The following is an 11,622-nucleotide window of genomic DNA, read 5'->3' as shown; positions in this document are numbered from 1 at the left end:
ATTATTTAATGACTTGTCCAGGGTGTAGCCTGCCTTCTGCCCAATGACAGCTGGGATAGGCTCCAGCTCCCCCGTTACCCAGAAGGACAAGCGGCTTAGAAGATGTGTGTGTTTGTGTACGTGTGTGTGTGTATTTTCCTTAATGACCTGCAACAAATACACCAAGAAATTGCTTTAAATAGCGATCTAATGTCCTTAAAATTTAATACTTGTTCTGGTTGGCTACTCGTTTCTTGCCATGGGGCTAGATGGAACCCTGCATATCACATAACATGACACAGGATCCCTCGCTCTGCTACCCCAGGTCTCTCTTTCCCTGGGTTCCCCTCAGAAAGGTGATGGACAGAAAGATACAGGCCAGGAGTAACTGGTGTAATGTTTCTAAATCCACAAGGACTCCCTGAACTACATCGGGAGAGACAGCTGTTTCTGTTGTGTATGGAGCCTTCAGTGTGTACTTCAGTAAATGAAAGCTGAAGCTATTACAGTGGCCTTCAAAGCCCCTTGACTTAAACATCACTAAAAATCTGTAGGCATGCAAGACAGCTCATGTGGCATGTTGCGGGATCCATCTAACAGATTAGGACAAACTGCCTTGCTCGTACGGCTGGAGTTGACTATGCTCCTTATTCTGAGGCTACTTCACTCATGTCGAGACAAAGAGCAGTAATCTACACTCTCTGAACTGAGACAGGACTTGTGTACTACTTTCTTTATTTCTTTGAAAACTGTGTAACTTGAGGTGCACACTTAAGATGAAATAACGTTCAAGAAGCAAAAAATGTTGCCATATATCTAGTTGCAACACAATAAACTCAATAACTAGACTGCATTCATTTGGTCTATATATATAAGGATCACAGCCCTGTGGCTGTCCAAATGTTGCCCAACACAGAGCACACAGATGTTAAAACAGCCACAAGAGGGCAGAATGCACCTCCAGTTTGATGAACAATGACAGCATATTTTTACAGACAGGACCAAACAAGAAGATTGATTGGAAAAAAAAAGATAAGCATGTATTCATAATCCTGAGAGAATATAATCTGAACTACATTTCAGAATTTTCTTTGCACATCCTACAAACGTGTATGCATTCTAAAACCAAATATGTCATAAAATAGAAATGATTTGTGTCTGAAATGTGCTACAAGTGGCCAGTTGACGGTGCTATTATGCTGGTAATATAAGATGAAATGACAGGTGTTTAAAGCAGGTGGAATCAACAGGTTCTTTCTGGAATGGGACCCTGGAGTAATATTTCAACAGTAACATATACAGCAACACATGCAACACCATGAATACTGCTGACTCACATTAGGATTCATATTTATATTAGAATCGTTCATAAAGCATTACAGTCCCCTATCAAAGGGTGTGAAGTCTTTTACTTTATTCCGTCTGCTTTTTACGTTCACACATGAAGACACAAAGTTTGTTATACCATGCTACTCAGTGGGAAATACAGCAAGCATTGATGATGTAGACTGATAACCAATATTAAGTAGTTATTATAAATTGTTCATAAATTGTTTGGTCTGTGTCTAATTCAGCCAACAGTAGAATTACTACAGTAAAATGTAATGAAACAAACTGGTATTTTTAGAACAATGTTAATCAGACCCAAACCACATTTCCAGAAATGATATACTATTTAGTGTATTTCCTTTCATAGATGTAACTCTCATCTATCAATATCAATAAAACTAAACACTGTTGTGTATCTCCAATGCACACTGGCATTGATGATGTATTACAGTATATTATAACTTTGTTTCTTTATTAATGTGAAATGAAAATATTCATAAAAAGACTAGTAAACAAAACCTCACTGTAAGGGCGACATAATGGCCAAATTACACAGCTCTTAAATAAAACCATTCAAATCTAGTGCCCAATTGAAACTGAATTTTTTCCCCCAGAAATCTTCTGTGAGAAACTTCAGTGTATGAAAGGGGTGTTTGAAAGATGTGTAATACTGGATCAATGAGCTCCATTCATCTGACATCCTGTTTTCATCTTCAGATGTACGAAAACCAAATGATCAAATTCATCTGTGCATTTTTGCCATTACAGAGCATGCAAGATATTTTGTTTTTTTCTTTGTGTATTAGGTCACTTGGATACATAGCTGCAATACAGATGCACAGTGCTATAAAGTCACAATGGTCAACTTGAAGAGAGGAAGGAAGCCAGTCATTGCAAAAATGTCATTTCTACAATGAAATCAATTTACTTCATTAAGTTCATGAATCATTTTCACATGAATGTCAACACAAGTTCTGTCTTCAATTTTATTCACTTTTGGCAATAATTGTGTTGGTATAATACAGTGGTCACCTCCTCCCAAATGGCAAAACATTACACTTTTAATGGTCTTATCAACAAATTCTTAAACAAGTAACTCAGTGTGCAATATTGTTGCTCTAGGGTTGCTTTAAAGGCTTAAGTCTCGTGGGTAAACTTTCAGACAGGTTCTCCGAGGTTCGGGTCGCAGGGGCAGCATCCTGAGCAATGAGGCCCAGACCTCCTTTCCCCAGCCACTTCGACTAGCTCCCTGGGAGGGATTCTGAGCCGCTCCCAGGCCAGCTGGAGGCATCCTAACAAGATGCCCGAACCACCTCAACTGGCTCCTCTTGACGTAGAGAAGCAGCGGCTGTACTTTGAGTCCTTCCCGGATGACCGAACTTCTCACCCTATCTCTAAGGGAGAGTCCAGCCACCCTGCGGAGGAAACTCATTTCGGCCACTTGTATTCGCGATCTCGTTCTTTCGGTCATTACCCAAAGCTCATGACCATAGGTGAGGGTGGGAACATAGATCGACCAGTAAATCGAGAGCCTTGCCTTATGGCTCAGCTCTTTCTTTACCACAACAGACCGGTAAAGAGCCCGCATCACTGCTGACCCAGCACCAATCCGCCTGTCAATCTCCCGCTCCCTTGTACCATCACTCGTGAACAAGACCCCAAGATACTTAAACTCCTCCACTTGAGGCAAGAGCTCATCCCCGTCCAAGAAAGGGCTCTCCATGGATCACCACCTTATTGTGGTGGAGAGGTTTGTGTGCTTGAATGATCCTAGGAGCTATGTTGTCTGGAGCAAAAGCTCCTGATAGGGTCTCCCATGGCAAACTGGTCCTAGGTGACAGGCCAGACAAAGTGTGATCCATAATCACCCCTATGAGGACAAGAACAAGAAAGCAGGACTTGTGTACCCTGCCCGGATCAGGGTTACCGGGGCCCCACCCTGGAGCCAGGCCTGGGGGAGGGGCTCGCCAGCGAGCATCTGGTGGCCGGGCATTCACTCATGGTGCCCGGCCGGGCCCAGCCCGAAGGAGCTACATGAGTCCCCCCTCCCATCGACCCACCACCAATGGGAGGGGCAGTAGTAGGGGTGTGGTGCATTGTGGATCGGGCAGTGTCCGAAGGCATGGGCCTTGGCGTTCTGATCCTCGGTTGCTGAAACTGGCTTTTGGAACATTGCCAAACTAGTTCATGTTTAATGTAAGACCAAATATTCTCTACAGGGTTTAAATCTGGATTCTGACCAGGTCAAAACTATTAGTAAACACCATAAGTATTTTGGGCTTGGCACATTTTTTCTGCACTGGAACATATACTGAAAAAAATTCTGTTATTTCAACAATAATGCACGGAGTTCAACAGAGTATGATATTTTAGATTTGTTACTCAGTTTTATATAACATATCACACTAAATACTGGAAAATATACAGAGTTCAGGCAGACTTACATACACTATATTTCCAAAAGTATTCGCTCGTCTGCCTTCACACGCATATGAACTTGCGTGACATCCCATTCTTAATCCAATGGGTTTAATATGATGTCGGCCCACCCTTTGCATCTATAGCAGCTTCAACTCTTCTGGCAAGGCTTGTCACAAGGTTTAGGAGTGTGTTTATGGGAATTTTTGACCATTCTTCCAGAAGCGCATTTCTGAGGTCAGACACTGATGTAGGACGAGAAGGCCTGACTCACAGTCTCCGCTCTAATTCATCCCAAAGGTGTTCTATCGGTTTGAGGTTAGGACTCTGTGCAGGCCAGTGAAGTTCTTCCACAACAAACTCACGCATCCATGTCTTTATGGACCTTGCTTTGTGCACTGGTGCACCGTCATGTTGGAACAGCAAAGGGGCTGTCCCCAATCGGTTCCCACAAAGTCGGGAGCATGAAATTGTCCAAAATGGTCTGGGTCTGCTGAAGCATTAAGAGTTCCTTTCACTGGAACTAAACGGCCAAGCCCAACTCCTGGGGAAAAAAAAACCCACACTATAATCCCCCCTCCTCCAAACTTTACACTTGGTATAATGCAGTTAGACAAGTACCATTCTCCTGGCGACCACCAAACCCAGACTCATCCATCTGATTGCCAAATAGATAAGAGTGATTCGTCACTCCAGAGAACACGTCTCCACTACTATAGAGTGCAGTAGCAGCGCTTTACACCACTGCATTCGATGCTTTGCATTGCCCTTAGTGATGTAAGGCTTGGATGCAGCTGCTTGGCCATGGAAACCCATTCCATGAAGCTCTCTACGCTGTTCTTGAGCTAATCTGAAGGCCACATGGAGTTTGGAGGTCTGTAGCAATTGACTTTGCAGAAAGTTGGAGACCTCTATGCACTGTGTCTCATTATCCGCTGACCCCGCTCTGTCATTTGTTGTGGCCTTGCTGTCGTCTCAATCACTTCCACTTTGTTATAATACCACTGTCAGTTGACTGTGGAATGTTTAGTAGTGAGGAAATTTCATGACAGCACTTTCACAAATGTTTGTAGAAGCAGTCTTCAGGCCTAGGTACTTGGGTTTAAGCACACCTGTGACCACTGAAGTGATTGGAGCACCTGAATTCAATGATTTGAATGGGTGAGTGAATACTTTTGGCAATATAGTGTGCATCAACAAAGCATACAGAATCACCAGCTTTACTGTAAAGCAGCAAATGGCCTTCTAATTCTTTAATTTAATTAAAAATATACATCTATTTTTCCATTGTTTAATTGTCAACAGAGCTAGCCCGTCTAAGTTAGTATCTGTGAACCATGTTAGCTGCAACAAATTTGTATTAGTAGTTGTAATTAGTTGTAAAATCTCCTACTGCACCGCTCCCCCATGCTGGACCTTGCGGGTGGTGGGCCCACAAGGCCTCCCCACGTTGCCTTTTCGGGCTGAGCCCGGCCGGGTTACATGGGCTGCCTGGCCACCAGGCGCTCGCCATGGAACACTACCCCCAAGCCTAGCTCCGGGGGTAGGTCCCGGTGACCCTTTCCCAGGCAGGGTACACAATTTTTTGTGCACGACATGCATGGGGAACTTTGGATCGTGTTAGTCTGGGTCTTCACTCCAGACCTGTTCGCACTGGGAGACCCTACCAGGAGCATATTGCTCCAGACGACTTAGCGCTGAAGATCCCTAGACCACACAAGCCCCGATCCAGGAAGGGACTCCGCCTGGGTTGTGCTCTCCACTCTTGTTCATGATATTCATGGACAGAATGTCAGGGCGAAGCCGGGGTCAGGAGGGCATTATGTGTGGAGGCCGGAGGGTGCCGTCTCTGCTATTTGCAGATGATGTTGCCTCCAGCGCTCACTGGTGTGGTTTGCAGCTGAGTGTGAAGTGGTTGGTATGCGGATCAGCACCTCCAAGTCTGAGTCCATGGTCTTGGCCCGGAAAAGGATGGCATGCCCACTCCAGGTAAGGGGAAAGGACCTGCCCCAGGTGGAGGAGTTTAAGTATCTTGGGGTCTTGTTCACAAGTGATGCCAAGAGGGATTGTGAGATCGGCCGTAGGCTGGGACAGGCGGCAGCAGGAATGCGGTCACTGTAGCGGACTGTAGTGGTGAAGAGGGAGTTGAGCCAAAAGGTGAAGCTCTCTGTTTACCGGTCGATCTACATCCCAACCCTCACCTATGGTCATGAGCTGTGGGTAATGACCGAAAGAACGAGATCGCAAATACAAGTGGCCCCGGGGTCGTCCTAGGACCCGCTGGAGGGATTATGTCTCCAAGTTGGCCCGGGAGCAGCTTGGGGTCCCTGGGAATGAGCTGGAGGAAGTTGCGGGGGACAGGGTCATCTGGGATTCTCTGCTCTCCCAAATGCTACCGAGACCCTGTCTGGACTAGCGGTCAACGATGATGGATGGATGGATAGTAGTAAAATTAGTAAATATTAACAGCACAATGCCAGTCAACATAGGCATCTTCTGTTAGCTAATGTAACAGACTTATCAGTGTTCTCCTCTGAGCTCGTCAAGCCAGTTCAAAATGATATGGTGGTGCTTTGCATGTCTCAGAGGATTCACCCTCCCAGCCTGGTAACATCATGTGATGGGAAGACATGATTTACAGGTAGAACTGGCAGTAAACTGAAGACAAAACTAAGTGAAAAAAATCCTCCAAAAAAGGTGCAACTGGCACATATTCAAAGTTATATGACAAAAAGCTTTAAATTCTATCCTATGCTTTATTTTAGTGTAGCACCTTGAGAGCTCTTATGTGTCCATTTTATTTATAACAGGATAAAAATTCATTTGCAATGTAACAATCAAATACTATTCAGTTGAAAACTTTAACATTCTAATAGCATAAATAGTTAAAAAATGCCTATTCCAGGGGATAAAACCTGAGGCTGTATATGGCCTTCAACTTGCTGTGTTGGCCAAAACAGCCCTAACCAGAGCCAACTGTATGGAACACCAAACACACAATCAGCTAAGGAAGGACTTCTGAAGGCTATAACTGTGATATTTATATTTATAATTACAACAAGTTATGACCACACAAGCTAATAACAACTCTGCCTACTTTCATGGTTCTGCTGTACGATGGGAAATGGACACAGGTACTCAATCAGGGTATGAAGACTGAATAAATAATTAAATAAATACATGAAAAGTGAAATTAAAATAAAACCTAAGAGGCCTGAGAATAGATGACACTTATTTAAAAAGTTATTTTAAAACTTAAACTTATTTAGTCATTTGTACATATTCAATTGCTATTAGATGTATCTATATCTACAATGAACTGCTCATGTATTTGAGGACCCTTGGGCTTGATGGTCAGAGACAATGGCCCCACTGGCCTGGTCAGTTATCCATCCCTCAGTCCTTCTCATCCTTATCAGTCCTTCATTTAGACCATCAAACGTGATATAAATCTCAAAGATTATTTGATTTCTCTTGATAATCAAAGCTTCACACATTTCATTTTTTTAACATTCAATCAAATTCACACAAGTGTAAAATTCAATCTTTGCTAATGCATATTTGTGCAAGAAACTTACAGAATATTAGTTGCTACAACAAATTTGTGGTCTGTACTGTAGTGTGTTTAAGGACAGAGACTGAATTATGTATGATTAATGGTTATGAGAATATCACACTTTGTACACATGCAAGGTTTATCTTAGCATTCAAGTTTTTGCCTCACACAAGTATATTTTAGCTCCATATTTCGACAGTTTTGTCAGAGTACCCATACTTTCGCTTAAGTACAGTTTCTCTGTAAGTCATGTGGAAACAATAAATACATTATCAAGTAAATTCATCACTTTTTGTCAAAGTAAAAATGGCACATTCACACTGACCAGAGGTTCAGAGAAAGTGATCTTGGATCAGTGCTAGGACACAAAGTCAAATCAGAACGAGGCACTAATGGGTCAGATGGATCTACAAAGTAAATGTGTTAGTGAGCAAAACAGAACAGGCTATTACAAGCAACTTCCTTGAGAATCAGTTAGGAAGACACTACAAATAGACCTCTGAGAACTGACACTACTAAAAGCACCCCATACAGTCAACACTGGCAATGATAAAGATTTTTTAACTGAAGTAGCCATACATAGCCATCTGTTTCTAAGAGGCATTAGGACATAATGGCTGAAGAAATGTTCTGCCTGCACCAATGAGAAATGTTTTCACATAACAAGTCATAACAAATAGTACTGTTGAAAGCCTTGTTTAAAATAAATTGTTGTATTCGTCTATAACAGACTATATTTGCTAGCATACTGTTAATTTCTTTGCACACTATTCAGTATGACTTAAAATACTTATAATGGCCAAGTGGCTTACTTATCTTCACATTTTTTGTCTATTTATAAAAGTCATAATAAAAAAGTCAAAAGGCTTTATTACCCTTATGTGTTTGGCTTGCCTTACCAGTTGGGTTTTATCTAACTGAAATTATTTGATTAAAATGAACTACAGGCTATGTAAAAAACCACAAGTAGATGGCATACAGTCAGAGACCCTCCTTTACCTTGTGTTTGTTTAATTTACAATCAAAACAGTCATTAAGCACAAGTTAATCATTTTTTCAGTGTCAGAAAAAGCAGAAAACTAGTACTAAGCACTAATATTACATCTAACCGTATTTAATTTGTCTATACTTAACTTTTGTTAAGAATAGACAAATTCCTGTCACTGTAACATTTCCATCCTTCTAACCTTAAAACTAACCAGTTACAACTCCCAACAAAAAAAGGACTCCAAACAACCAAGGAAAGCCCCGGTAGACCAACCAAACTGTTCCCATCAGATAAACAGACAAAAAGACAAAAACAGAAAAAAATCTCCACTCTTGCTTCAGATTTGAAAAAAAAAAAAACTGTCCATCCTTCCACTGTGAGGAGACAACTCAACACTAAGAGTATGAAAAGCTAAACTGAAGTGTGTAGCTGTCGAGTAGTGCTTACTAAGAAAAGTCAAAATGTATAATTGCTAAGTTGGATCATAATAAGCAGAAAAGAGATCTGGAAAACTATCCCTTCAGATTTAAAGAAAGAAAGCAAGTCTTACTTAATACGTACTGTAGTTCAGAAAGGTAAAAGAACACGGGCAGCATTTTAGTCTAGTGCCACATGTTAACTCCATTACCTCCATGTTCTCAGGATTTCTTGAAACGTGTGGTAAACAGCACCTAAGCACCACTGAGATCATTGTGTGAATGCTTGGCTGTCTGACCCTTCAGCTCAGGCACATAAATTAGCACACACTATGTCAAAAACGCAATGATTACCTTTCAGTATGTGTCACAACTGAACCCAGCTCTTCCATCTTCGTTGCACATTGTACCCTGTTTGGTAAGGAAATTAAGTGTATGCATGCACCTTGCAAATCAAATATCAAAGATTTTTGTTTGTTTTGGACAAGAGGCAGTAGAGGCATTAACAAAAAAATATATAATAATAGTAGCATATGAATGGCTTTTCCTGAAATAATAAACCAAATTGACCATTGATTCATTAGCACTGTCTAGAGAAAAAAAACAAGCCTAACAACCCTGAAGGACAGGTCGCTTGCCATCTGTAGCCCTTTTAAACACATGCTTCACTTGTGAATGTCCATTAAGAGCCTGGGATAATGTCTTGCGTATAAGGTGTGTGTTGCTGAAGGTTATCTGGTGTGGCGCTGCTACCGTGTCTGAAATCTGTCGCGGATTAAGTTTTCATAACAGCACTTTAATCCCCCCCGTGAGTGCGAGAAACGCCAAGCCCGGCTGGCAGCGCGTCTCCAGTTTGGCTGGAGTCATGGCCGTACCTGAGGAGGCTCTCAGGTTTCATCTGAGACTCCCATGCTCAGGCAACAGCTGCCTCCGAGACTGGGGAAGACGTTCTCGACGAAGACTAAGCCTTGGGTTTAAACTACAGCTCAGAGGAAATTTCTGGTTGAGTGGACAAGGTAAAGAAAACAATCAGCGAATGTGTGTGTTTTCCTTTAGCTACAGCAGCAGTGGGCTTTGGGCTTTGGGTTTTGGGCTTTGGGGCTGGGCATGCTGCCCGGGGCATAGGAGGTAAAGTGTGCTTGAACTTGAGAAAGCACTTGGTCCTGATCTCGGAACTTGCCATAATCTGGTTGCAGCGTTTACAGTGTGCTTAAAAAGACAACATGACAAATCAGTGCATGATCTTACCCTCTCTCCCACATTAGTATTTGTCATGGCTTTGATAATGTCATGATGCCTTCTTACATCTCCAGTGGCTAATTTTACACCTGCTTTGGCGATATGTTTGAAAAAGATTGATGGCTTAGTTCTTCAGTGGATAGCATTTTGTGTATTTTTGTTTTTCTTCCTCTTTCTTCCTTTCATTGCTTATTTTAAAGGACTGTGAGGATAAATGTTTGTTATTATACTGTCCTGCTGACTAATGTAACTAAGTATATTTTTGGACAACTTCAGAGCTATTTGAAATGATCAGTTGTTGGAAAGTGATAACATAATGATTTAATCAGCTGCACTATATCACCAAAGTCATGGATGTATTAGGTTGTTTTATTTTATATGTGTTATTTTTGTACATAGAACATATGTTCACAATGTATTTGCTTTTTATTTCTCTTCATTTTAACTAAAACAGTTAAGGGAACAACAAATAAAATGAAGTTAGTTACAGCTACAACAATATGTAAACATTTTAACTTGTGAATAAATCAATAATTTGTAGCTGACTTAAGAAAAGCTATAATCCTGTTCAAAATTTTAACATGGGTAAATTTAGTTGCATAATATTAATTATCATTTAGTTAACATAATCAATTACATTGATATTTATGTTTTCATTTTACCAGCAACGCTATTCAATGTTTTTTCATGATGCATTCAGCTCATGCTGTTTTAGGCTATATTAAGTATGATCTTATTTTAAACATTATAAGAGAGGACGGTTATTATTATTTTGATCATGTTACCCTCACTTAAAAGGAATTTCTGCTATATTAAATAGTTACAATGTAAAGATTCAGTGCGGTTTGATAGGAAGTGTGTCCATAACAGAGAAAAGAGTACAGAGAAGAGTCAGGACTGTTCAGAGAGGTGGTGATAGAATCATCTAATGTCTACAAAAGCTGATTTGTTGAATGTTTTTCTACAAAATGGTTATGAAAAAGTTGCCTGATGCCTGGAACACAAGAGGTTTGAAGTACATTTTTGGCCTACACTTCATTCACAGTGCAGGGAGGCAGGTCACTATTCTTTTATTATATTTAGTGGTATTTTACCATTGCCAGCTTTATATATGTGTAGGTTCACTGGTCATTTTGAATAGTAAATAAAACAGCTAAGAGGACATTGCGACCCCTGGTTCCTTTTACCACCACAGTAAAGAAATCCGAGTAGTCAAGGTTCGCTACACGGAACCATTTCACAACAAACTGCTCTGAATTACTTGTTTACATAGCAATGACAGAATTACTCAGATATATATTTTTAAATCTAACTTAAACAGTAAAATGTTGTGTGAGGCACAGCAGTAAGTTAGTATGTTAAAGGAGTAAATGATGACTGAAATCAATTTATGAAGTAAACGAACTGTGTTGTTGACCTCTTTTTTAAGGTCTGAAGTTGAATACATCTTATGTATTTCCACCATCTTTTCCACCCAGCCCCATAGCTTTTCAGGTGTTAACGCTTTTAGTATGTTAAAGTTCAGTGACAGATGGCCTGAAATATTATGTCAACTGTTGATTTAAAGTGTCAGGTACCGTGCAGCCCATTCAGTTGGAAAATTAATGGCAGGACTTACTGGGCAGGCAGTACACACTCTTGAAGATAGCAAGAATGGAGATGGTACAGGGGTGCATCTTAACTTGGATTGAATGAGA

The 11,622-nt window shown here is 41.0% G+C and overlaps 1 protein-coding gene across 2 annotated transcripts in view; it reads left to right on the top strand.

Moving 5' to 3' along the window:
• Window positions 1-9,393: 9,393 nt before the first annotated feature.
• scn4ab (sodium channel, voltage-gated, type IV, alpha, b) overlaps window positions 9,394-11,622 on the top strand; it is a 72,119-nt gene continuing 69,890 nt past the window's right edge. For both annotated transcript variants that reach the window (XM_017717369.2, XM_017717370.2), the window contains exon 1: window positions 9,394-9,702. The gene's annotated coding sequence lies outside the window, so the exon portion shown is untranslated. The remainder of the gene's footprint in view (window positions 9,703-11,622) is intronic.

The sequence above is a fragment of the Pygocentrus nattereri genome, chromosome 1 (assembly GCF_015220715.1).
Source record: "Pygocentrus nattereri isolate fPygNat1 chromosome 1, fPygNat1.pri, whole genome shotgun sequence".
Lineage (NCBI taxonomy): Eukaryota > Metazoa > Chordata > Actinopteri > Characiformes > Serrasalmidae > Pygocentrus > Pygocentrus nattereri.
Note: the sequence above shows the minus strand (reverse complement) of the source record. Positions and strands in the feature narration are given on the sequence as shown.